Genomic DNA, 27,206 nt, shown 5'->3' with positions numbered 1-27,206 from the left:
CACAATAGGTTGGGGTGGGGAAGCCCCGGATTGAGGGTGGGGGCTGGACTTTTAACAATCATTCCAGCTGATTCTAATAAAAACAGTCAAAACACACTCTGAGAAACACTCCTCTCGATATTTAAGTGTAACATGTATATTTGTTCAATTTTGAAACTCAAACACAGTAGGGTTGGTTTAAACAAAAAGCATAGTTATCTAGCAAGAACTGTTCACAAAAGGAATAGAGGTATTGGTAGATTACTTGGTTTTTGTAGGGGTTATATTCAAAGGTGCTGCAGGGTGGAAATATAGTTTATAATTAATTTAAAAAAATATTTTAAGCCTGAGTACCAAATATCAGGAAAACAACTAGAATATAATTTAAGATAGGAAAAGAAAATCTTTACTCAGTTGTAACACTATACTTGGCTAAATGTTCTTTATTCTTTGATTGGTCCAATTTATTTCCACATACACATATTACTTACACCACCACATCCCCCATAGATATGACATATATGAGACATCCTGAAGTACTCTTCCCTATCTCCTAAAACCTATCACTGTGCTAAGAGTCCCTGATCCCTTAATATATATTATTGAGAAGATTAGATTTGTTGAGAGTTATATTACTTATAAGGATAAATTCAGCTGTTTTGTTGTGCAGTTTATTCTACTTTAATAGTATTTTGAAACCCTGTCTAATTTTGCATAGCCTGTTTATTGGTCTATTGCTCATAAGTCATATTTTATCAAAGCTCAAGAAAAATTAAAAATTTTTGAAGTGGCTGTGAGATTTAGTAAGAGATGAATGTTGACAATAAGCATAAGACTTTTGAAGAGTAGGTTTCATCAGTTTAGTTTCCCTATTTAAAATACAAAATATTTAAATCTACTTATACGCTTAATTTTTCTAAAGCAAAGTACTTTTTAGAGCTCAAGTATGGAAAAGCTATTCACAGTATTATGTGGGAGAATAGAGAACTTTAGAGAACTATGAAGTTTTAATAAATGAGCATGTGAATTAGTTAAACTAATATTTAGTCAAATCCTACTCACCTAAAGTGTTAATTCTCAACAATCCATAAGTAAAGTATAATTATCTGTCATTTTTTAATGAGGAAACATTCTATGTTGATTTCTCTCAGCTCTCATAGCTATTAAGTAGAACTAAGTAACTATTCAAACTTGGATCTCTGATTTCCAAGGTAAATGCTCTTACTAGTATAATCAGGCTTCTATATGCTTTATTCACTATGCCAATTATTATTGTTATCATTATTATTATTGTTTGGTGGGGAGACAAAGTTTCACTTTATTTACAATTGTGTACTCATTAATCTACAAAGGTAGAAAGCAGACTCTGGGTGGAGAAAGGTTGGCCAATTTTTGGCTCTGAAGTTGGGGGGATAATGTCTTCTAGGGCTGGCTCTTACTGCTGAACCAAAGAACTGATTTCCAGAACTTAGTAATCAGTCAAGAGTTGGTATTAGGGTATGTAGTCTATAATTTCAAGTAGTTCAGTATCCAGCAAGTCGCTGGAATCAAATGTCCTTCACATTTAATAATTTTCCATATGAAATCTTTTTGGGTATTTAGGTATTTCAGTTGTCAAAATATGTTTTTACTCCATTTCATCATCTACCAGTTTGCTCTCCTCCTAGCTATAGAAAATGGAGGCCAGCAAAGTCCAGATCCTGAGAGCATGGGTGTGGACATATTTCTGTACTAGTCCATGGCCTGGTCAGTAGCCAAGACCCCACCAGGGGGAGGTCCCTGGACCAGGCCCCCCCCATGCTAGGTGCTTTGAGGGCCACAGATCAATTCCACAAGATGCTGATCATCCACCCAAGCCAGACTGCTATGATTTCCTAATTCTTTCTCTGGTGGTATTTAAGTCAGCACTTGACTTAAAAGTCAGCACCAAATCTGTCAAGTCAGGTAATTAATCTGTTTTTTGAACCTGAAATTTAGTCAGCATTAGCCAATGGAATTTAAGTATTATGTAACTCAGTTTATTGATCTAAAATACTACTAAGTGGTGTTTTCTGGAAGTATGCAACATCTACCAATGATAATATCCAAGGTAATATTAAGAGGCACTAGGCATGACACGAAATTCATGGAGAGGGCACAAATTAACATCGAATCACAAAAAGAGACCATTTTATTTTCTTTGCAAATATCTTTCAATCCTTGTGATTTTATCAAGGAAGAAGTTGTAGTTCAGTGTTAATCTATGTCTAAATTTCTCAAATCCTCCATTTTAACAAGGCACAGCACATTTCTGAGAGTTTTCATCAAGTAAGAAACTGGCTAACATAAATTACCACATATTATTTTTACTGTATTATATTAGTATTTATAGTTCCTTTCTATTTATGGCAAATGATTCTGGTTTTCTCTTTGTAGTAATGATATAAAGTTTCAACTTCATGTAAATGTATTAAATAAAAACAGTGAATACATTTCAGGAAAAAGATATGATAATGCTGGTGATACTATAATGAAGCAAATGGTGAAGAGGAAATAGAAAGGACCAAAAACTGGTAAGCACTGGTATAGAACAAAAGGAAGAAAGCTGACCTGGCTGTTTGGAGGGGATTCTGCCACTAACTTGTTAGTAACATTGGGCACATCACTTAGTATGACTGGGTCTTTGTTTCCATATCCTCTCTTTGAACAGCGTGAGCTAGATAATCTCTAAGGCCTTTTTAAGCAATAAAAATTTGCAGTATACTTAGAATTTTAGTAAAGCTAAGGGTAAGGTTCAGATAAATATTTTTGGCTGGAAATATATCTTCAGGCCTATTTGATTTTGTGAATATATATTTTCATCTCTGATTTTGGAGTCTCTCCAGTCAATAAAGTCACTGAAGTCCATCTTCTGTCTTCCTTACTTTTCTTTCTAATCAAAGTTTATCTGTACCTTATGACCAATCAGATTTCTTCTCGGTAAGCTGCTACTATGATTGCAATCTGGTGTACACATCATCAGTGAAAGGCTATGCTACGTAATAGTGTAATGAGTTATCCCCTCTGGAATATTAGTGTGTCTTAATTGTCCACCCTTAGGAATGACAGTCCAACGAACCGGGGAATTCCAGGCCCATGGGAGAAATTTTGAGAGGCTTTTCTTTTCTTTTTTCCTTTCTTTTCTTTTCTTTTCTTCTTCTCTTCTCCTCTCCTCTCCTCCCCTCCCTTCCTCTCCTCTCCTCTGCTCTCCTCTCCCCTCCTCTCTTCTGTAAGAGAGCACGAGCACTCCTGCGCATAAGCGTGGAGGGAGGGGCAGAGGGAGAGAGAATCTTAACAAGGGTGGAGGAGGGGCAAAGGGAGAGGGAGAGAGAGAGAATCTTAAGCAGGCTCCACGCCCAGCTCAGAGCCTGATGCCGGGTGGGGGGGAGGGGATGATCTCACTACCCTGAGCCGAAATCAGGAGTGGACACTTAACCGACTAAACCACCCAGGCGCTCTGAGAGGCTTTTAAAACTTATGCTCATTAAATAACAATTTAGACAACAGTCTGTCATTTACATATAACAAATCCAAATTAATTTTATTGCAAGACAAGGAGAAAATCAATACCAGAGTTGAAAAGATCTTGGGTTCTAAATAGAAGAAAGATTTTGGGCTCTGAACAGTAGAACATTATATCCTCTCTTACTTCAGACAATGCCTAATCTTTTCAAGATGAAGGCAGAGAATCTTTGTTTTGTTAACTGCTTTATTCTCATGGTTTTAGAGTTTATATAAAGATACCTTTATATTTCCCAGAGGCTCAGTTTCCTTGCAAGCTTATGGCAAGATTCCATTTAAGTATATTATCAAGGTCCATGTGTCAGTATTTATTAGAAAGTGGAAATCAGAGTATCATTTATCTTCTTGCCTTACTTTTAGTCTAGAATTTCCAGTACTGGCATTATCTCTGTCTCAGACTTTTTTTTTTTTTCTTTTTAAAGGAAACTTCTCTGCCTCAAGGCTACCCCAACACAATCCCATCACACAAATATACCAGCCTTCAGGTACAGGATGGCAAAATATTTGCCAGAAATTCTCCCTGTTGATTTTGGCATTCAGCCAAGCCACACCTCTAAAAGACTTACTAAGGAACTTAAAGAAAGATCAATTTTTTTCCTTCCAGATATATATTTCACTGTCCTCTTCTCTGTAGCCTTAGTCAAAGGTTGGTTTTAGGCTGAGTATTCCTACAAATTCAGCCTACTTGCAACTAAGATCTGTGTGTCTCCCTTAACTACACTTTCCCTTGGCTCAGCTATTTGTGATTTGCTTCTCCTACACTAGACAGTTGCTATTTCTTCTTGGTTGGCTGGCTTCCCACTAGATCCTGATACTGAAAAACAGGTTAGATTCCTTTAGTCCCTGTCTGTCAAGGTCGGGTTCCTTGGGTGGAGGAAATGATTTAAATGAATCTCACCCATTTTGAAACAGCTCCATCAAAGGCTGCTTACAAAATAAGGCAAATGGATTTTGAAATTGCTGTCTGGAATATATACCATGGCAAAGTCTACTGCCAAATTTTTTATTACCTTAAGTGTCTATGTGTCAAGTCAAAATTCCAGCTGTTTCTCACCATTTCCTAAAATCTAGACTGTGAGACTGCACTGAGAACTACTTCTGAACACTCCATTATTTGTCCATGTGAGCATTTTCATTCATAATTAAGAAAAACATTACAAGTACAAACTACCCAAAATACACATTTTGTATAAGGATCACCTCAAAAGGCACTGGCAATGGAAAAATGGATCTCCTTCCCTTTTATATATCCTTTAATGCTAATTTTCACTTCTGGGTTAAATTATTCTTCATGTGTAGCTGGACTAGGGGAGCAAGTGTGATACTGTGGGGGAAGGAGGAGGGGGAATTTGTGAAACTAGTTCCTCTTGATTACTCAGTTATACTCAGTTGTTGTTTAAGATACTGTAAGTCTGGCTTCTGGTTATTATTATTATTATTTATTTTTCATTTCAGCCCATTGGTCACAGTATAGGATTGTCTGAGAATCCTAACTCAGAGAATTCAAGAGAAGGTTTTCTTCCAGTATATTCATAATAAAATAACAATGACTAGGAGTTGTTATTATCTGTGCTTTTAATCTCATTCCTTTTTTGGATGAATGTGAAGAAAACCTAAATTAAGTAGAAAGTCAAGGAAATAACAAATCTCTGAATGGCTCAGACCCTAATATACTTGAATTTTTTCTCCAAATTACTTATGCTTCTTTAATTAGCTGAATTATATACTGTACTACAGACATTATACTTTGATCTCTAGGTCTGAGGCTGGTAGGCTGAATAGTGACCAAAGAGTTGGCCACTCCTGGGGACAAATGATGCAGTGATTCAAAATGCTCATCCTGGGTGCTGTCTTTGCTCATGGTCTCGGACAGATCACTTCACCTCCTGTAGTCTTAGTTCTGTCATCAGTAAAATGGAAGAGTAATGCCCATATTGTAGAGAATCTTGCTGTGAAGATTAAAGATGGTGTTTCTGAAATAGGGCATGGCGATGTTGGTGTTTAAAAATGTTATTCATTATAATGATTCCTTTTAAGTAAGAGGAAGCTACTAGTATGGTCTGTATTATTTCTAGATGTTAGTTAGCATAATTACCATTGTGTAAATCAAAGCCAATCCCCAGTTCCTAGCCCTATGGCTGGACATTTTTTTCTGCTACTGTAATAGTGTTGGAGGCATAAACCTTTCTCTTAATTATACGTTATGCAAGTAGAACAATTAGTAATGGTTATTTATAAAGATTACAAACCTATTTCTAAAATAAATCAACCACATAGGAACACCTTCAAAACCCATTTTCTTACACTGGTGACATTCTTTTACTCTTCAGGTCCATAATGTAATTTTATTTCTATAAAGATCAACCAACAACTGCTAATAATGCATCTAACTCACAGCTGTCCCTCTGCATTACCATCCATGGTTAAGAAAAAAACAGAATAGCAGGCTTTCTCTATTTAGGACATGTTAATCCCCTGATTGATATTTATTAACAGTTCATGAAGTATGCGATATGGTTGGATTGCAAAATGTGATAATCAAAGTTCTAAGAACTTATGACAAAATGATAAGGAAAACTGCAAATGGATTCCTTTGCATTTCCTAATGGTGTCATCCAAGGTCCAATGAAGGCAGGGATCTCTAGGCTTAAAACAATTCCTGGAACAGAATAAGCATTGGATAAATACTTGTTGAATAACTGAGCTTCGACTTATTATGCTATTAATAAGCAGTTCTTTTACTTTTTGCCTTTAAGTTTTGTGTCTTAAAGCCACAGCGACATAATATGTGAATTTGATATTACTTAAAAATCATTGAAAAAGGAGCATTTCTTAAAATAAGACTTTATCTACCTGAAGTAAACTAAAACAGCATAGATTTTCTCGAGAAAGATAATAAAACATAAATAATTTTAAAGTGTTCCTTGTGAAGATAATCTAGCACTGTGCCTGGTACATGGTAGATACTCAAAGAATATTTCTGGACTAAAAAACCTGATCTAATCAAATGTCTTACACATGTGTACACACTGTTTCTAATACACCTGTTTATAATGCATATGAATTGTTTTATGTATTCTGGTAGTACAAGGTAATTCAAATATTATTACAGGACAAATTGAAGGAGAATATTCTAGAACATAGATACATTAGGCTAACTTATCAATCACTTGATTTTTAGTTTCTAGGATCTGTAATGTAGATTCTTAAGTTTATTTTTAAGGATGAAATGGGTAATTAAAAAAATGTTACTCTAGCAACTTAATAGAGTCAATTTTCAGAGCCATTAAGAATTTAGTCATTCTAAACTATGAAATATAACTTAGAGCAGGATTTAATTGTTGATACATCTTATTTTTAGTCATATTTTCCCCTCATGAGTGAAAATACTCCTGACCATTCTTTCACCTCAGCTTTTGGGAACAAACTTAGATTCTTTTCATGTAAAATTTTTTTTTCTTTTTTGTTCATTTGTTTTGTTATAGCAGTAGCATTCTAGAACCCTTGAAAGCTTAGCTAGAACAAGTGAAGGCATTCAGGATGTTCTTAATTTATCTAGTTGGATTGAAGTAAATGACAGCATTAATCACTTTTTTTTTGATTGTTTGCTGTTTTTCCCTCTGCAACTCTAAACCTTAAATGCCTTAGATTTAAATCGAACTATTAACTTTGGATGTTCTTGGTAGTTAGGTCTAGGAAATTCTTCCCTAAATATGGCATTGCTTGGAATACCAGCTGTTGAAGTAAGAGAACTGCATAGTTTCTGTAAATTCATGCTGATAATAAAATATTATGGAAAAGAGGGGAAGTTATATTATTACCAGTTCTCTTTGTCTCCCTGTCTGCCTCTCATGATATTAAAAGAATTAGCTGCTGTTCTTGAGTAGAAAAAAAATTATTTTTCCATTTTGGCAAAGTGTGTGTGTGTGTGTGTGTGTGTGTGTGTGTGTGTGTGTGTGTAGTATGCATGTACACATATATGTAAGAAATTAGTAGGTATGTTTCCCCATACCACTGAAACCCACAGACAATAACTTCCATAGGCCTTGGGCAGTAGATCTCAGAGTTTACATTAGAAAATGTTAGGACTGTTCTAATCTATAAACTATTTCCTTGGAATTCGGATTTATTCTTGGTAGACTGTAATAATTAACTCTTTCAGGACAGGATATCAGTTTCTTAAACTATGAAGCAATGTCATCTGATGACTCCTCATTATCATGAGTGAAAAAATTTGTCTGGCAAAATTAATGTAGTTAGTTCCCAACTTAACCATAGGTTACTGTCCAAAAATTTGTTTGTGAGTTTGCTGTCTGAACATGGAGCAAAGATATATTCTCAGAGAAGCAATTTTCTAATGTTAAGACCAATAGAATATGTGGTGTGAAACTGGAGAGCCTTAATGACAGAAAGCTAAAGCATTCAAGAGAACAACATTACATATAGGACTTTCGGTCTTACAGACAATTGTGTGGTTATAAACCCTGAGGAAAGACCACAGTGTTGAATTCACAGAGTTCCACCAAGGTCAAGTTTTACAAAAACTTTCCTCCTAGAAAAAACAGAAAGTAGTTGACCATAGGAGCTACTTTCGTTGCTACTTAAAGGGTCTTGTTCATAATCTGTTCATAGTTTCTGTGTGTTCTACCTCACTATTTGGTTTTGCCTTTAACAGTATCATGGAAGATGTATTTCACTAGGATCCAAGTTTATTTCATTTAAAAATTCTTCTTTAATATTTTTTTCCTACAGTAACAGGGACATTTCTCGACTGGTAAGCTCTTGGTTCTTCGGAGAATGCAACAGGAAACCTACTGAAAACTATCAATAATGCAACTTTTTCATGGATTGCATGCTTGGTTACAGAATGGTTCCCGAACAGTATTTTCATCCCCTTTTGGTGATTACTAGACAATGAAAGGACTAAATGTCTTCTTCTGCATTTGCAACTTCATTTATCAACACTGTATTCTCTGCAGGGGCACCTGGATGGCTGGCTTAGTGCTTTAAACCTCTTCCTTTGGCTCAGGTCATGATCTCAGGATCCTGCATGGGGCTCCCTGCTCAGAAGGGAGCCTGCTTCTCCCAATCCCTTTGCCTTTGTCACCCCCCCCCCCCCCCCCGCCGGCTTATGCTCTCACTCGCTCTTTCTCTATCTCAAATAAATAAATAAAATCTTTAAAAAGAAATACCGTATCCTCTGTAAAACTTAAAGGAGCATGACAGCTTCGGGAAGAATACAGTTGGCCTCATGAGAAACACTGAGGAATGCTTTGTGAATGTATAATTCGATTTTGAACAGTATGCTTTGTCAGAGCGATCCTTCTGACAGAGTGTATTCTCTGTGTCCTTTATAGTATGCACTCAGATCGAAGGAAAGGTATTTCTACACATACGCTCTGTACATACATTTCCTCTACTCCGCTGTCCTCCTGGCAAAATCTCTCTGAACGCGCTTTGGATGACATTTGGAAAAGTTGATTCCTTCAAGTTTGTAATGAACAGGAGAGCAGAGTCTACTATGACTTTTCTCTGGGCATCACGGTTGACCAAACTGGTGTACTTGTAGGACACCACTGATGCGTTTGATTAATACTTGTATATACACGATGGCATGCAATACTGTCACCTGAAAAATTCTCAAGATTTCAGTGTGAAAGAGGGAACACAAGCACGACCCTCAAAAAGCGGAGACTGTACAAACTTTTTGAGAATCTACAGAATATTCAAAAAATTGTCACGTACTAGGCCAGGGATGGAGCTTCAACAGGTTCCAAATATTAATATCCAGTAGACTACATTTTCTTACCAGAGTGTGGGATAATTACAAATCGGTAACAAATGAAGACCTTTGAAAACTGTGCGAGCCTATAATAAAAGGAGCAATAGTCTCTCTAGGTTACCAATTCTGCTTAAGGAATTTAAGTCTTTAAAAAATGGCAGGTACTAAGTATATCCTTTCATAATGTGATAAATTTATCAGTAATCTAACACAGGTGAGGCAATGTTAAGTAGATAATCTCATTAACGGAAAAGCTTGGGTGCTACGGTCAGGCTGGTTCCATGTTTTTTCTGTGCAAGTATTTGGTGGAAACAGTGAATGATTTTCTTTTTCTTTTATTCTTGTATATTTTTTGATGTTTCTATAATCAGCATGTATCACTCTTAAAAATGAGAAAGATAAAATGTCAAGGAAAATAGAGTAAACTTCTGACAAGAAGCAGCTTCCAAACCCACTCTGAGAGTAGCCTATATCAGGAACAATCTAATTCTAATTTATTTTAAGAAAGTAAATTTTTTTTATAAGTCAGGAATTCACAGAAAATCAAATCTAATACATTTTGGTTTGGTAAGGAAATCATACTTAAAAAAGCAGCCTCGGTTTCCTTAGAAAAGAGTAAAGTCAGTCCTTTCTCGGCATTTACATTTTGTTAAGGGTAGCAACTAGATTTATTTAAACTCAAGAGTTTAAGTAAACCCAGCAGTAACCATTTATGGCCCCGTAGCTGAAAGTGTTGCTGCTCTGCCTCTGTCCTCCTGGCCCTCCGTGAAGGTCATCTGCAACCGGGGTGGACACTTGCTGGACCTGCCAACAGCTTCCTGCCTCAAGCGCTTAAATCTCTGCCTCAGGGCCTTCTCTGGCCACTTGGAGAAAAGCTAAGGCCTAAGAATAGAGCTGGCTGGCAGTGACTTCCACTAGCAACCCTTAAACAAGGAGGGTAGACTTGAGGGATTTATACCCCAGTGTCCTCACCTAACGATAATCAGAGGCACCTCCTACACGGTTTTTCAGAGGGTTTTCAGTAGGAGTGGGCCCCACACTAGAAACCTGTTCATTATTTTCCCTCCAGTTTTATTGAGGCTAATTCACATATAAAACTGTATATATTGGAAGTGTACAATGTGATGATTTTATATATGTATACATTTTGAAATGATTACCACAATCAAGTTAATTAACACATTCAGAACCTCACATAGTTACCATATTTTTATTGTTGTGATGAGAATGCTTAAGATCTACTCTCTTAGCAAATTTCAAGTGTACAGATAGTATTATTAATTGTAGCCACCATATTGCCCATTAGCTCCCCATAACTTACACATCTTATTGCTGAAAGTTTGTACCTTTTGACCAGCATCTCCCAATTTCCCCCACACCCCAGCCACTGGCAACCACCACTCTATTTTTTATTTCTGTGGAAACCTGCTCATTATTAGTGTGCTTCTTTTTTGGCATTCTTCCTTCTACGATCTCATTTCCTCACTCTCACTACTTAGACATACTACTTGCATTCAAATCCTTATGTCAAGATCTGCTTTCTGACAGGGGAATATAACCCCGATTATATTTGCATATGCTAGATTTTAGACAGGTTCTTGAAGCCAAGGGCTTTTTCATGTTTACTCTGGAATCCCTTGTACTTAACATGTCCCCCGCACATATAAAGAGAAGTTATTTTCCAAGGTCTCACGTAGATCTGAATCCAACAGGGAAGACAGCCACGTAGTCCTCAGAACAAGGTAGACAGGATTCATTTCTCTAAGAGGTACAACAAAAGTGCTATGGGAAGTAGTCACTAATTATACATTTGCAGATAGGCAAAGGCTTCAAGGAGGAGGTGGTATTAAATCAGGTGTTGAAGGATGCCTAAGATTTTGACAAGTGGAGAAAAAGGAGGGAAATGACATCCCAGGAAAGTAAAAGAACAATAGCAAAGTCCACAGACGTGTTTGAATACGTGGAATACTAGAAGAAAATAATAATGTTCTTGGCCTGTATATTGGGGTACACAAAGCAGAAGTTGAGAAAGCAAAATAAACATAAATTAGTTCATGGCAGCCTGGACATTCGAGGAAGCCCTGAAGAGTGGAGGAAGAATGTTTCAGAACTGTACACAGAGAACTATTTTTTTTTCATGTGACTTCTAAAAAAAATCTCACCCACGCATTGACAGTCACTTCCTTTGCTAACATTATTTTGAGAGTCTGACTCACTAATAGAGCATTTTTCCTGAAACTCAAGACATTTAGAATTTTTTCTCTTCTTTTTCTTTTCTTTCTTAAAGAGGACAACAAAAAGAGACAGGAACTCCTCTTCTTTCCTGAAATTTCAACAATATTTATACCTTGTGTTGTCTATTTGATTAGAATTCATTTCTTTAAGCCTTCCACTTTGAAGCTATCGTGCAGCCCCACTTTTTCCTGAAGGGGACTATGATGTGAATAGTTCTTCTTCTTATCGTATGAATACATTTTGTGGACAGGAAGAGGCAGGGAGGCCAATGTAAGGATCACAGAATATAGATGGGTGAGACAAGCACTGGTCTGGAAACCACAGGACTTGGGCCCTAGCTCTGGATCTGCGTCAGCCCAGCTTTTTGGCCTTGAGCAAGTCATTAAAATGTTTACTGTGGTTAAAATGATCTGTTGGACTAGAAGATCTCTAAGATCTCTTCTAGCCCAAAACTCTTATGATTAAGTAGAAGTCAGAGGATAAAACCAAGTCTCTTATGCACGTCCCACACATACACACAGTTATCGGAAAGTTGACGATGTTATAACTTTTTGAAAAAAAAAAATGTATGAATAGCATTGCCACTCATTCCTTTAAAAGATCTGTTTGCTGATGATTTAACGTAAGCCCCATCAATTAAAATAAGCACAACAGTGCTCATATAAAATAGTAATTTTCTAAAATGCATCTGATGGCACTAGGCCCTGAGATATATTCCATTAGTTGTTGTAAGATAATTGAATTTCAGTAAGAAATGAATCACAAGCAAATAACTAGATTCTGAAGGTATCCTATTTCCCAGGAAACGTAGACATTATTAATGGATGGTAGTCTGTTTTGAGATCTAGTGTTCCTTAAGATATTTTTGTAGCACAAAACAAGAGGTTATAAAAATTGGTTGCTCCTATACCCACATAAAATAGTAGTCAGGGAAGTAGTCATCAGCATTTCACTATTACCTTCTTTTACCAGGTACTTTCTAAATCAAGTTTTGTTTTGTTTTTTAATTGGAAAATACTTGAGATTGTTCTGTGAGTGTTTTTCTCCCAGGTGATAATGATGGAAAGGTTTTTCCAGAAAAGTAGAAAAATAACTGTGGAAGCAGTGAGTTCAGGGACGGAGAGAGTATGAGAGAGGAAGTCCTTTTGCCCAAGGGTAGCTCTTGTGTGAGAGCACAGAACACAGCAGTATTCTAATCTTAACATTTTTTATTTAGAAATCTGAAGTAGAGTACCAATATTATCAAGGGAACCTGGAGAGAAAAACTGCTATGTTCAATAGATTTTTTTTTTTAATCATATTGGATTTTAGAAACCTTTAACCTGATGGTTTACTTTTCAGACATCAAACAGTTCAGGGGAATACAAAACAAACTATACTTTGAACCTAAGAGTACAATGACAAAATAACTGTTTTCTTTCGAAAGCATTTGGAAATATGTCCATGTTCTTAAGAAAATTCTAGATCCGCAGACATTAAAGTCACAAAAACAATTTGGTGAGAAGTGGTGAGGAGACCAGGAAGAAAACAAGACAAGAGAAAGAGAACTGTGTCACAGCCTGCTCACTCTGTGGCGGGTAGCTGACTTATGCTTGATATGTGTTGATTTATGTAATCCTCACAAACAAGTCTATGAGGTAGATAATATTTTATTCGATAGTTACTAGAACTGGGATTCATTAAAGTTAATTAACTTGCCCAAGATACTGTAGCTGACAAATGTCAGAGATCTCATTTGATTTCAAGAGTTGTGCTCTTTTGAACACCATGCTATTTTTTGCATCAGATTATATACACCTTTGCTGGAGTAAAGGTGTACACAAAAACATTTATTTTCCAAGAGTCAAATCATCATTGTATGATTTTAACCCAGGCATGGTAAAGGTCCCAGTACCTACGTCAAATATTGTTCACCTACTACATACCTGAGTATCATAGGGCACACTTGGCAGGCTGGTAACACCTCATTTTAATCTGCTGGAGGGTTTGATGCACTTGATGGGAGAGACGGAGTACTGTACTATTAGGGGCCTGGGACTGGCCACCAGGAACCTGAGTTCCAAGCCTATTGACAAGACTGGACTAGGGTAAAGCCAATGAAGCATCAGCCTTGGGAGTTAAATTTAAAGGGCACCCAAAAGGCAGTAATTAAGATAAATAATATTTTAATGTGATTTCTTAAGGAATAAAATTATCAGATATTAGCCATGGGCCAGCCACCTGTTTTTGTAATGAACACAAAGGCTCTGAGTTCCAAACTATTCCAAACAGTGGCCTTTCTTTGTCTCCCAGGAGTCTGAGTGAAATCAGAATTAAAGATTACCAGCTAGGGCTGGGCACTCTGTTCTGGGAGCAAGGAGAGAATATTTTCTCTGGCCCTACCCAACAAGAGTCTCCTATGTTCTTAGGGGAGGAGTTAGACTTAGGGTAACCAAATGTCTTGGTTTACTCAAACTGTCTAGGTGTCAACAGTGAAAAGACCACATTCCTGAAAATTCCTCAGTCCTCAGTGAACTATGATGGTTTGGTCATTTGAATAGAGAGGATGGAGTGGTACCATTGAAAAATGAAAATGTGTGGATACTGTGCTTGGGGATGACTCTTAGAGTTTAACATAAGAGTAAGAAAAGTGGGCACCTGGATGGCTCAGTCGGTTAAGCGTCTGCCTTTGGCTCAGGTCATGATCCAAGTGTCCTGGAATCCAGCCCCACATCAGGCTCCCAGCTCAGTGGGGAGCCTGCTTTTCCCTCTGACCCTATCCCCTCTCATGCTGTTTCTCTCTCAGATAAATAAATAAACAAACAAACAAACAAACAAACAAATAAATAAAATCTTAAAAAAAAGAAATACTTGTTTAAAAAAAAGAGGAAGAAAGGTATTTTAGTCTAAATTTGACTTAAAATTAGGGTCATGATAAACTGGGTGGGGTCACAAGATCATGTAATTTGTGTGTCTCAGGCCACACCAGCGGACACCACTGTATGGGGAATCACAGTTTCAGTGGTTTCTCTAGCAGATATCCCCACCTGCTACATTTGTCTCCCCTCTCCTGACCCTCCCTGCTCACTTCAGAACTTGTTCTACTTATTTCTGGAGTCCCTAGAAGGTATTGCACTTATGATATTGAGCAACTGCTCCTGGACTCTATTGTTTGGTATGGACATTGATGATCATTGTCATTGAGGGTTTGGGATTTCTGAAATGGCCAGGGTCAACACTTCCTGCAGGGATGGCCTCCTGCTTTATTGTCATGCTCACTGAACTAAGATTTGCTTCCTAACTCTATCATCTTTTCCACGGATTCCCTGTGCCGTTCCCCGAACACTCCCAAGTTAGAGCTGAACAGAAATCTAATGACTTCCTAATCAGAGGCAAAGTTACTGAGAAGCTGGAGAAGTATCATTTCAAGGGCCTTTGAGAATTCTGGACTAATTCTTTGTTATTTTTCTTAAAGAAGACCCCTGGGTCCATGCCATGGACTGAGCTGTGTTCCCCCCAAATTCATGTGTTGAAGCCCTAACCTCCAATGTGAATGTGTTTGGAGACAGGGCTTTAGGAGGTAACTAAGGCTAAACAAATCCATAAGGCCAGGGTCCGAGTTCAATAGAACTGGTGGTCTTAGAAGAAGAGCCAGAGAGAGAACTAACTCTCTCTCTCTCCCCCTCCCCCTGCCCCTCTCTCCCTCTCTCTCAATGTGCAAACATTGAGGCGAGGCTATAGGAGGACACAGTGGAAGACAGCCACCTCTAAGTCAGGAAGAGAGCTCTCACCAGCACTCAACCCTGCTAGCATCCTGATCTTAGACAATCAGCCTCCAAACTGATGAGAAAGTAGATTTCTATTGGTGAAACCATCCAGTCTACGGTATCTTGTGATGGCGGTCTGAGCAGACCAAGAAAATTCATTTGTCTGTAAACCTTCATTGGACCATTAGGAATGCAAGTTGGAATCTTCTCCGTGTCTCTCAACCTCAAATTACAGCAATAGGTTATGGCCCAGAGAGGTATTGTCAACACAGAGACAGAAATATTTTTCAGTCTGGAGAATTGATAGCAACTTAGCTATGAGGAAGCTATTGTTGTGAGGACTGGAAGTGACCACTGAAAGAGAATGAAAACCACAAGGTGAGCTGGGAAGGAAAAAGAGGTCCTTTCGTTTGAGCTAAGGGAAACACATCTTGAACAGGGAGGAAACATCATAAAGTGGTGAAAAAGCATAGCTCTGGACTCAATACATAGATCCACTACTTGTATTGATATGTAAAATGAACATGTTGCTTAATCTTTCTCTGCCTCAGTTTTTCATCTATAAGATGGAGAAAACAGTAGATCACAGAGTTATAAAAAAACACAAAACGAATTTAATAAAGTGTGCAAGGCATTTAGAATAATGACTGTTGCATAGTAACTGCTCAATTAACCTTACCCATTTCACTTATAATAAGTTTCCATTGTTCCCCAAATGAATGGCATTCTCATCTGTCCAGTTGTACAAACCCTTGACTAGCCCTTGTATCTTGCAACCATATCCAATCCATTACTATGTCTTGCCAATTTTACCTTCTAAATGTTCAATTAATCGACTTCCTTCCATCTCCACTACAGAGGGCAGGTTTTCTCCAGGAAATAAAGTCTTTTTCCTAGGCTCCCAGGGAGGAAAAGGCAGCCAAAAAGTTTTACAACGAACTTAGATTTGCACCATTTACTGCAGTAGCCTCTTAATTCATCTGCCTTTGTCCTTCCCTCCCAGCCATGGGTTCTCCATACCTTAGGAACAGTGGATTTTTCAAAAGGCAAATCTGATCCTATTACTCTTTTCTCTCCACACTACTTCTCCAGCTTAAAATCCTTCGATGATTTCTCTGCATTTAAGATGAAAGTCAAGCCTGACCTTTACCAACCTCCCTTTTCCCCTTCAACTAGTCTCTGCATCCTGGCTCCTATCCCAGCCATTTAGATTTTCTTTCATTCCCAGATGTGGTAGTTTCCCTCTGACAGTGGGATCATTGCAAATAGTCTTCCATCTGTCCTTAATGTTCCCCCTGACCTTGTGCGCCCCCCCCTTACCTGGTTAACTCCAGGTGATATTTCAGAACTCAGCTCAAGCATTCCTACCTAAGGGACACCCGTCTTAACTGCAAGCACCCCCTTGCCCCTATCTAGGTAAGACTTCCTTGTTATTTGCTCAACTGCCTTTCCCAGATCTTAAGGTACATGAAAGACCATGTCTACTTTTGTTCACCATCATACCCCCAGTGCCTGGCAGAGTGCTTGGTTCATATGTGATACTCAATAAGTATTTGTTGAATGAAATGAAGGAATGACCAGTGGGGTGGAGTTCCATCTCTTCTGCTTTTCGATGTCTCTACTCTTAATCTGACGCAAAGCTTTGTTCTTTCAGGCCAGTGTGCCCTGCGAAACATGGGTTATGAGTGTTACCATTTTTCCTGTCATATTAAATTATCCATCTTCATTGGAGTATTCAAACCTACGGTTATCTAACAAACTTTATTTGAATGCCTGAATGCAAGGAAATATATTCAAACAGCTTTTTAGGGTATAAAACACAATTACACTCTCTCTACATTGAGTCTTGGATCCAGGGTCCTTAATTGAAACTCAGCTTCACTTACAGGATTCTTGGAGCCACCAACATCCCTAAAAAGCACCAACACCAATCTTTGAAGAGTTCAGAAAATAATGTTTGCAACTAGATGTAGTTTTGATTGTTGTGTACCCCGCCCCCCGTGGCTCTGAGAAAAAGGAAAGGTGTTATTTACTGAGCAGCACTTAGAAAAACATGTATTGAGGAGAAAATATATGATTTTACCTTATAAGATATTATGGTATAGACAAAGTTTGTTTTCACATGTAGATGTCGGGACTTAAAGTAATTATTTTGATCAGATTGTCTTAGCTGGTAATGGTAAAACTGAGTTTCAAAACTCAGGGGCTTTGACTTTAAAGTACATCCTTCTGATGTGCCATATTGTCTCTGCCTCAGGGTGGCCAAGACCTTGTCTGCTGCCCACCTGTCCGGGAGCTAGTCAACATCCTGTAAGAGGGTGGCTTACGTACGATAAGAGCTCTAAATTTCTTCCTCCCTCCCTCATTCTTCCCTCTCTCCTTCCCTCTCCTCTCCCTTCCCTCTCCTTTCTAGAGGAATTGCTTCAGTTGTTTAAGGTGAGTTTTCCCTCTCTTGCCCAACATTTAGGCTGTTTATTTTTTCATGTATGATTTTTTAAATGTTATCCAGAGTTACATGACATTAACAGATACTCAGAAATTAAGTGGATTTAATTCTTCATGCCTTTTAAAGGTTCCACTAGTATTCCAATTTGTTATTACTGAAATCATTTTCTACCTCCTCCCACCCTCAAACCCTGAATAAAAGTTGTATGTGTGGGCACTTCAATCTTCTACACATGAACCCTTCCATTTATTGATTTATTTAAGTCTACTCCTGGAGTAAGATAGGAATGTATTACAGTTCAGGTAAATAATGATTTCATAGTCCCCTTCTCACACAGTTCACTGAGGATTGGCACACCTTAGAGTAAATTGCAAAGACCAGAATTGTATTGTAGTGCAGCTATTACACTTCTATGTACAGACAAATTCCCAGTAACAGTCTAAAATAGTTTTCCCACAGTGTTTTGTGAACTCACCTGCAATTTTTCTCATTGTGCTGGGATGTAATTGAACTGAGTTAGGAGGCTTACACTCAATAGACGGCCCCTTAAAGCAGCTTAAAATTACTTGTAAGATACAGAAAATGGCCCGAATCTTCATATATACATATATGACATTGATTTTCTAAACTCTGTAATTTTTATTCCACATTGTATCAGCCTCACATATCTTCTGGGATCCATCTGACATTGAATCGGTTGGTTTTCCAAGCATTGAAAATTTCATATAAAATCTTAAATCTGACTTGAAATATTTTCTCTTATCTTACTGATTATCTTTGCATTAATACCTGTCATGGTAATATACTGATTTATAATTCAGTTTGTTTATGACCGTGCCAATAGCTCTATCTATATGTACAAATGGATAAACCTAAATTCAGTTTGTTTTAAACAGGCTTAATTTGCCAAACTGCAAAAATGGAATGAATTATTCTCATGTTTATGCATGTGTAGACAGTGAGAGGTGGGGAGAAATAATAATCTTAGTGGTCATTATGGATTGCATGACAGATAAAGTAAAATTTTACTAATTTACTATTAACTGAGAGCCTACTGGGCCCCAGTTATTATAGTAGGCTCTGGGATCACAGAGATGAAGATTCTTTGTCTCACTCTGAGCACTCAGTTTCTTAAGAAGGTATCCATGCAAATGGAGAGAACCCATTATGCTGGCTGTTTTAATGAAATGTATGTACAAAATAATTGGGAAACAGAAAAAGGATTACCTAATCCTACCTAATTTGGGGCTTTTAAGTTTTCCTTCATTTTCACTGCTGTAAAAAATACTTCAGTAACATATTTTGCAAAAACAAAACAAAACAACCCCCCCAAAAAAACCCCAAAACCCTCCCCTACATTTTAGCCTATATCCTTAGAATAAATTCCTCAAAACGGAATTACTAAGATTAAGGACATGAAAAATTTCACCGGCTCTTGATCGATATTGCAAATTGCTTTCTTGACAGAATGCTTTCTTTAGACATTTATGAGAGTGCCCATTTCACTATGCTACTAACAGGGTAGTAGACTGTTCTCTTTAAAATTAATCTCTCCATTCCCTTCAGTGAAACACTTCTTGTATTTCTTTCCAGGGTTATACTATCTGTTTTTATAATAGTTTTGTGATATATGGGAATGTATTTAATTTTATAAAGACAAATTCATTACACAGTCAAGTATGTTAATATATTTCATGATTTTTTCCTGATGGTTTTCAAGATACCCCACTTTTTATTTTCCTCTACACTGTCATTGATTGACTGGTTAATATGATCATTTTGGTCAAAGAAGAACTCTATCAAACTGGCAGAAGAAAACTTTCTAGTGTTTGTGTTTGTCTGTTTCATTTAACTCTTCTCAAGGGAGTCTGAGGGATGACCCACACACAGCCTAAGCCTTGGGTTTTCCAAACAATAAGCGTGATCTCCTCTGAGGGAAAGACATCAGAAAAAAATGTCTGTCTAGTGCTTAGAGGTTTGGAAAGTGATGATGATTCTATCCATTGCCATTAGAGCACATAGCATGTCCAGTAAAGTGAGTGTGTGTACATGGGCCAGCAGGGCAGGAGTGCGTAAATCAAAATGGAGCAAACTGGTGGTAGAGGCTAAGTAAGAATGTAGAAAAATACAGTACGTTTCAGGGTTCCTTCTTTTAACTGTACCAATTAACGGCCCCTACTTAGCAAAGAATGCAAGCTTTCTAAAATGCCCTCTTTATACTAGATTCCATAGTGACATGATTTTCTATTATACACAGAAAGTGCATCCATAGAAACCTGCCAAACTGAAGGAGGGTTGTTTTCTCTTTGTTCATTCTTCTTAAAACATCCTTTTAAGTTGTTTTGACATTCAGCTACTTAATAGCAGAATCCTAAACAAAATAATTTAATGCCAGATCTATAGGCTGTCAGAATTTGGATAAAATGAATAAAGAATTTATTACCCAAATGTGCTATAAAACAGCACAGTGATGTATTACAGAAGGTGTTAGAATGTAATTACAACTGTTGAAAAAATCCTGCCCTAAAGATCAGATGGTCTGAATTTTTAAAAAATAATCTTGATGGGACGAGTTTATGTTTTATTAAAATTTCTCAGAAAAAAAATCTAAGCCCTTCCTAACGCAAACCTGGCAAAATACTAAATAGCTTTATCTGATAAATATAAATTTAATTCAGGGAAGCAAAGTCTGAGGCGAGGAAGAAAATTTGATAGAGGAAGCATAATTTCTCTTCTGTCATAGAGGGTGATGTTGTAAGATTTCCCTTCCTGCCTGGGATAAGCAGCAACATAATCAACACCTCATGATGCTTTGTGAGGAAAGAAAAGCAGTGAACATCCTTGCACCTCCATTTCTTTGACTTCAAAATGGGAAACATGAATTTGATTTTCTAACTTACGTGATCCATGACTTGGGTTTACCATGTTCTCCCTTCCTTGTAATGAAATAGAATGGGGACCCATTAGATTTTCAGTCTTGTCAACAGTTGTTTTCTTTGGGCAGCTGCATGGACGGCATTAAGGCAATTGGAGAGTTTTCCCTGTGGGATAACAACTTAGAGGGACTTTGATGGGGAGCAGGGATAAAACCTGGACAGCAAGCTACAACCTACTGGGAGCAGCTCTTAAAGCAAATATAGGGTATGTGTGAGGGGGTCTTATGCTTTTCAAAACTGACTATCATCATAAGCGAGGGAAAAGGTTGAAAGAGAATAGTAAAAGGTGCATACTAAGTGTATCCTTCTACCAATAAAATGTCACACATAAGAAAGAATCAAATATTCATTGAAACAATCGTAGGCATCAGAACAAAAATTGAAGTCTTCTTGCTTTTAAAATGTATAGAACAAAGATGTTTTGTTTTAAAAGTTTTGGTAAGAGTCACAAGTTTTAAGTAGGGCATTTTTAGGTAAGATGCTATCTTCTGGCTTCCTTTCCTGGTACTCTCCTCAGACTCACTCCTCTCCAGACACAAGGGCCTGGTTGCTCTCTCATTCGTGACTAGAAGTCTCCACCGTAGGTCTTTGGCAGTGGGTATTCATGGAATGTCCTTTTTTAGATATTCTGTTGAGTAATTCCCTCATTCTTCAAGTCTTTGCTCAAAAGCTGCTTCCTCACGGAGACCTACCCAGTTAGACAACATACCTAGCCCCTTCTTCCACCCAGCAGATGACCCCTTCCTGATAACTCTTCCCATTCCTTTTCCCTGCTCCACCCCTTTTCCCCCATAGAATTTATCATCTTCTAATATGCTGTGAATATTAGTCTTTTATCAGTATTTATTATTTATTGTCTGTTACCTCTTCCACCCACACACACTCCTACCCCCAGAGAGAATCTGAACTCCAAGAGCGCAAGGATCTTTGTTTGTTTTTTTATAATTTTTTAAAGATGTTATTTATTTATTTGATAGAGAGAGTGAGCCAGTGAGGGAGAGAGAAAGAGCATGAGAGGGGCAGAGGGAGAAGCAGACACCCCACTGAGCAGGGAGCCTGATGTGGGACTTGATCCCAGGATTCTGGGATCATGACCTGAGCCCAAGGCAGACTCTTAACTGACTGAGCCACCCGGGCACCTGGATCTTTGTTTTTTCTTTTCTTTTCTTTTCTTTTCTTTAATGGATGTGTCCAAAACACCTAGTACAGTGCCCACAGGTAAATGGTATAAAGGTACTCAATTAGTATTTGTTAAATGAATACACAAAAGCTTATGTAATCCACATGAACTGCAAAGTACAGATAAGCTAAGGAAAACAACAGAGAAATTTTCATATACATCTGCTTTTGCTGTTGTTGGGAGATACAGAAACAGGAAGCCAAATAGACTAAGGGTTTGTTTTGTTTCCTGGGAGAAGAACCACCTAGAAACTGGTCTTTTTTACTACCCAAAATTTACAGTATTTCCTGAGATTAATAATACCTTGCATTTGATGCTTCTAAATTTTTTCTTAAAGGTCTGTGTTGTATGTTAGCTCACTTTAATTCCTATTTTATAATAAAACTAAAGCTCAGAGAGGCAAAGCATTGCCCAATGTGTTACATTCAGCAAATGTGACTTCACATTTGGGTATCTAGGCTTTCTAATTTTATAAGCTGTCTTCACAGAGAGAAGACAAAGGACTACCCCACTGAGAGGAGGAAAGACAAGCAACTGAGGGCGGGGGGGTCGTGGGGGGACTCATAGTGTGATGTCAGTCGGTAGACTAGGAGGACAAGAACAGAGACAAATTGTTAGAGTTAAAGGAGAACATCGTCATTGGCAATGACCTACATTTGTTGTTCAGTATTCAAAACATGTTTTAAAAGGTTAAAATGATATCTACAGTATATTTCACAGTGCTCATTTATGCCTTCAATGCCATAAAATTTAGACTTTGTGAGGGGATTTATTATTATTTTCCTTGTTTCTTGTCAAGTAACTATAACTCATTTAGAAAATTAAGGTCAATACTGAAATTTTGTCATTGTTTTTCAATAGTTCTCAGCTCTCCAGCTATGAATTCTTAATATTAGATAGCAGTTTTTGCTCTTTGTTATCATGAATTTTTCAGATATTTTATTTCTGGAATACACAGCTGTTAACTGCAAAACTATTCTTTTCAGTGTCAACCTTCAATCATTTAGCTTTTTCATTTCTATTTTTTTCCCCTAGCAGCTGTTCTATTGATTGTCTAGAAATTGTCCCTTCCATGTTTAAAATTAAAACAGGAAGTGTAAAATAAAAAGGTTAGATGTGAAAAAGGATGGTAAAATCATAAGAACCCAAGTGCTGTGCTCCAAGAAACTGAAATGTATATGCCCTGTAAACACACCCACACATTTGGAATGCAAAAATACACAATTAACATTGGCCTTATTGAAATAATTCAGGAGAAGTATCAAATACGTTAAGTGCACACTAGGTGTTTATTACTTTGTGAAATGTTGCAACATACTTTCAGGAAGTGGAGAAGTTACTACCTTCATTTTGCAGTTGAGGAAACTGAAGCTCAGGGAAAATAAATAACCTAGTCAAGACCCCACAGCCAGGAAGTTGCAGAGTTGAGATTGGAATTGAGTTTTGTCTTGATTTCAAAAAGCTTGTGTTCTCTTCTCTTTTTATCGCCTTTTCTCCTGAACTATTTCAGACATACAAAAACTGTACAGAGAAAAATGAAAATCTAGGTACCTATCTGCCAATTTAAGGAGGAGAAAATTATAAATAAGTTGGACCCCTAATTATATTTGCCAGTCTCATTCTGCCTCTTTTCCTCCTGCATCCTGAATTTGTATTTTTCATTCCCATTTATATATTTACATGTTTGCTACACATATATGTGTCTCTAAGCAATATTTAGTGTTTTTGACACTAATGCTAATTTTTTACTAATCTACATAGACACATATTTATGGATGGATAAATGCATATATACACATGCATATATGTATATATATAAATATTTAAATACATATGTATATATGTTTAAATACTGATATATGTGTGCAAATATATGTATCTGTATATATATGATGAGATATGTGTGTATATGCATATACTGTATTTATGCTTAACAATGTTACAGAAAAATCCATCCGAATGATCTGAGCAAGAATTCTGTAGTGTGAATTTTATCAAAAGACTTTTTGATATCAATGAAGACGATCATATGATACTTCCTAAATTTTATAATGTAATGGATTTTATTCATTGTTTTTCTAATATCCATCTTTGATTTTGTGGAATCTATTTTGGTGCTGATATATTATTTTTAAATCTGCTTTTGGATTTTAATTGATAAACTCGAGTGATTTATTTTTAATTCAATTTATTTAAACTAAGAAAATATTCACCCATTTCTCCCATTTCCCACCCTTTGGGAACCACCTATCTGTTCTCTATGAGCTTGGTTTTTGTTTGTTTGTTTAAGCTTCCATGTATAAGAGAGACCATATGGTATTTGTCTTTCTCCGATTTATTTCATTTAGCATAATGACTTTCAGGTCCACCCATGTTGTCACAAATGGCAAGATTTCATTCTTTTTTATGGCTGAATAATATTGTATATATATGCCACAACTTCTTTATCCACCCATCGATGGCCACTTAGGTTGTTTCCATATCTTGCCTATTATAAGTAATGCTGCAACGGACACAGGGGTATAATATGCAAATACCCTACTGTTTTGATCTTTTCTTCCCCTTCACTGCCTTTGGTCAGATCTTTATTCAGAATTAGGTGTCCAAAATGACCGGACATTTATGGAACAAACAAATTTAAGTTTATGCAAGCAGGCTTCTTTTCTTTTGTGGTGGGTTTCTTTTCTGCAGGCTTCTCAGCTGCTGGTTTCTTGGTAGCTGCAATTTTTTTTCCCACCAGAGGCTTCTTCTGCTTCTTCATGCCAACAGCCTCCTTTCCTCTCTTCCCTATCACAGGCTTCTTGCCTGGAACCCCCTTCTCATCTGAGTTGGCTTCCAGTGCTGCTGCTACCTTATCCATCTGGAGTTTGTGATTTTTGCTCCAGTGAAGAATGGTTACTCCGGCTCCTGGTCTTGGCATATGGGTTTAGCCTCAACATGATTCTCAGGTTTTTCTGTGGATTCTACTTCAGGATTCGGCAATGAATCCTCTTGTGTGGTGCTCGGAGGGCTCTTTGGAACTCTGGGCTTTTCAAGATTTTGCTAAGGTCTGTATTGAGCATCTTGTGCCTGAGAAGGTTGTAGTTACTCTTGAGGGAGGCAGCTTTACGCCAAGTGCCACGCAGATCATCTAAGCTGCGGGAAGCACTTTCAGTCCAAATGCAGAAACGTCCCACATGCTCTCCAGGAGCAAGTTTCAAAGTGTTCAGTTTGCTTACATTAAGTAGAGTAATTCCAAGGATGTTTCTGAAGGCGTTCATGATACCGTTGTCCTCACTATAGAGGACGCAGGGTCTCCTGGGCTGGATACCACACATTTGGCTCTTGCCATCTCTCATTTGCTCAGAGGCATAGACCTTCTTGCTATCATTCCAGGCCTTAAGTTTTTTAAGAAGCAAAACAGCCTCCTTGGTCTCTTTGTAGCTTTCAGTTTTATCTTCAACCACCAAAACAAGTTCAGGAATTTCCTCACTTTGATCACCTTTAGACATGACCAACGCTGGTAAGGCTGAGGCAGCCAGGGCAGAGCACATGGCATATCGCTTCTGTGCTGTGTTCACTATGCGGTGCCAGTGGTGTTGGGTTTTGGTTGGTGCAAACATGCAACCCCCATGACACACATTTCCAAAAGCACCCTGGCCAGAACTCTGAGTCCCGCTGCCTGGAATTCTAGAAATCTGAGCCCCAAGACTCAGCACTGGTTTGATGACCTGCTAATTCACTGACAGCATAGGGCTGTCTGTTGTTTTTGCACAAGTTGCTGTGAACAAAGTTCACAATACCTAGTGAAAAGGGAGCCTTGAACACAGCAGGCAAAGGGACATTTTTGCCAGAAAACTCCCTCTTTTCGAAGTACACTGATACCACTGGGCAGGCACATGCCATGGCAGGGAGAGAAAGCCATGCTCCTCTCAACCTCAGTGGCTCCTACAGGAAAAGCTATTTTGATCTTTGGATTTTTTTTCCAAATTAGTGTTCTTGTTTTCTTTAGATAGATACCCAGAAGTGGAATTGCTGGATCATAAGGTAGTTCTATTTTTAACTTTTTGAGGAACCTCCATACCATTTTCCAGAGTGGCTGCACCAGCTTGCTTTCCCACCAACAGTGCATTAAGGCTTCCCCTTTCTCCATATCTCCATTTGGAACAAACAAATTTAAGTTTATGCAGCAGGCTTCTTTTCTTCTGTAGTGGGTTTCTTTTCTGCAGGCTTCTCAGCTGCTGATTTCTTGGTAGCTGCAATTTTTTTTCCCACCAGAGGCTTCTTCTGCTTCTTCCAACAGAAGGAAACAACAATTGTTATTTCTAGTCGTTTGGATAATAGCCATTCAAATAGGTATGTGGTGATATCTCACCATGGTTTTGATTTGCATTTCTCTGATTAATGCTGTAGAACATCTTTTCATGTACCTGTTGGCCATCTGTATGGCTTCTTTAGAAAAATGTCTGTCCAGTTCTTCTCATTTTTAATTGGATTTTTTTTTTTTTTTTTTTTTTTTTTTTGCTATTGAGTTGTATGTGTTCTTTATCTATTTTGGATATAAGCCTCTTATCAGATATATGATTTACAAACATTTTCTCCCATTCAGGAGGTTGCCTTTTCATTTTGTTGATGGTTTCCTTTGTTGTACAGAAGCTTTATTTATTTTTTTTAAAGATTTTATTTATTTATTTGACAGAGACACAGTGAGAGAGGGAACACAAGAAGTGGGGGAGTGGGAGAGGGAGAAGCAGGGTTTCTGCGGAGGAGGGAGCCCGATGCGGGGCTCGATTCCAGGACCCTGGGACCATGACCTGAGCCGAAGGCAGAAGCTTTATAGTTCAACGTAGTCTCCCTTGTTTATTTTTGCTTTTGTTGCTTTGTTTTTGGTGTCAGATTCAAAAAATCACTCCCAAGACCTATGTCAGTTTCTTACTGCCTGTGTTTTCTTCAAGGAGCTTTATGGTTTTTGGTCTTTTTTTCTTTTTTAAGATTTTATTCATTTATTTGAGAGAGTGAGCAAACTAGAGAGAGAGAGAGAGCACAAGCAGGAAGAGGAGCAGAGAGAGAGGGAGAAACAGACTCTCTGCTGAGCAGGGAGCCCAACTCGACTTGGACACAGGGCTCAATCCTGGGACTCCAGGATCATGACCTGAGCCAAAAAGGCACATGCTTAACCAACTGAGCCACCCAGGCACCCCTGGTTTTAGGTCTTACATTGAAGTTTTTAATCTATTTTGAGTTCACTTTTGTGTATGTTGTAAGATAGTGGGTCAATTTCATTCTTTTGCATGTGGCTGTCCAATATTCCCAACACCATTTATTGAAGGGACTGTCCTTTCTGCATTGCATACTCTTGGCTCCTATGTCATAAATTGACTAT

General features: G+C 37.8%; 1 pseudogene; it reads right to left on the bottom strand.

The window, feature by feature from the left end:
- Positions 1-24,464: 24,464 nt before the first annotated feature.
- Positions 24,465-25,753, bottom strand: LOC114217580 (large ribosomal subunit protein uL4 pseudogene; annotated as a pseudogene).
- Positions 25,754-27,206: the final 1,453 nt, after the last annotated feature.

The sequence above is a fragment of the Eumetopias jubatus genome, unplaced genomic scaffold (genome assembly GCF_037043125.1).
Source record: "Eumetopias jubatus isolate StellerSeaLion01/CBP00866 unplaced genomic scaffold, mEumJub1_p1.0 scaffold_5, whole genome shotgun sequence".
Taxonomy (NCBI): domain Eukaryota; kingdom Metazoa; phylum Chordata; class Mammalia; order Carnivora; family Otariidae; genus Eumetopias; species Eumetopias jubatus.
The sequence above is the reverse complement of the archived record's forward strand: the minus strand, read 5'-3'. Positions and strand labels throughout refer to the sequence as shown.